The sequence below is a fragment of the Ursus maritimus genome, unplaced genomic scaffold (assembly GCF_017311325.1).
Source record: "Ursus maritimus isolate PB19 unplaced genomic scaffold, ASM1731132v1 scaffold_10, whole genome shotgun sequence".
In the NCBI taxonomy this organism is placed as follows: domain Eukaryota; kingdom Metazoa; phylum Chordata; class Mammalia; order Carnivora; family Ursidae; genus Ursus; species Ursus maritimus.
In genome coordinates this window covers 33,736,843-33,738,319 of record NW_024423344.1, presented here as the reverse complement: position 1 = coordinate 33,738,319, position 1,477 = coordinate 33,736,843, and positions in this window count along the sequence as shown.

The window sequence follows — 1,477 nt, the reverse complement described above, 5'->3', positions numbered from 1 at the left end:
TCTCCTTATTTTGTTTCTCTAAGATAGCTGAACAGTATAGTATTTCCTGATTTTCTTGAATTATTTCTATTTTATTGAATTATTTCTACCCAATAACTCACTTCGGTGCGTTTCTTTCCTCTTATAAAATAGATTCCTCTTCCAACTTTCTCATCCTAACAATACTACAAATGTAATGCAGAACTTCTAACTCCTACAAAGCAAGAAAAATAGAATCATCTCTCAAGTCACACACACACACATAACCTATTCAAGTGATATTAGCAATCTACAAAAATCAGAAATATAATTCATTCATTCTGCATTTAGCATATGAGATGTACATTTTAGGTTCTGGAATTATAATGAACAAGGCAGACAAGGAAAGTCCTTTGTCCATGACCCAGGATTGTTGGCCAAATTCAGTTGTGTGTGATTACAGGAATGAGGTCCCAGTTACTTTGCTGGTTGTCAGTCAGGAGATTTTCTCAGCTCCACAAGGCTGTTTGCATTCCTTGTCACATTGCCCTCTCCACTTTCAAACTAGCAAAGTCGACTTCTTTTCAAACTTTGAATCTCTTTGACTTCTCCTTCTGCTGCATCTATTTTGACTCCAGCTGGAGAAAATTCCCTGGCTTTAAGAGCTCATGCTATTAGATTGGGTCCATTAAGATAGCTCTGACAATCTCTCTAAATTAAAGTCTGTAACCTTATTTATATCTGTGAAGTCCCTTTTTTCCATGTTCTGTAACATATTTGCAGATTAGGATGTGGACATCTTTGGAGGGAGTATTTTGCCTATCACAGAGGATGTGGATAAATACATTATACAACAGCTATCTGTTAGTATTCTATCCAAATGTTAATATAAGAAAACTTAATAAAATGGAACAACACTTAAAATTTTACATCAAACAGCATTTAATAAAAGCAGATTATACACTATTAGAATTTTCTTAAAACTTACGTATACACATTTGTACATAAAAAATAAGTGGGGACATAAGCATCAAGCATTTATAAGGCTATATTATAAGCATTTTTATCTGGGTGGTAGAGCAGTGGGTGTCTTCTTATCCTCAATTTTATAAATTTTCTATTATGAACACATAGTAATCTATGTTAAAAATATATAAATAAACTAATAGTACTCTCACTAACACTTTAATTTCAATCACTTCACTATCTCTCATATAAGCAATATTAATTTCCATGTTTGCTTTTGTCCTTCTTCCCACCAGGCAAGTCCTTTTATCATAGAGATCACTCAGTTTTCTAAAATGCTAGAGTCCCACAAGAAACAATTGATTGTTTATAACTACTTTCTCTTGTTTTTCATTGTTACATTTACTGTAAATAATTTATTCCCCAAGTAGAATAACAGCATCCTTGGTGTACATCCATGACTAACATTCTTTTTTATTTTAGTGCATTGCTGGGAAACCAAACAATGCTGAAGAGAGGAATTAATTTATAGAAATATGAAATAAGAACCAGT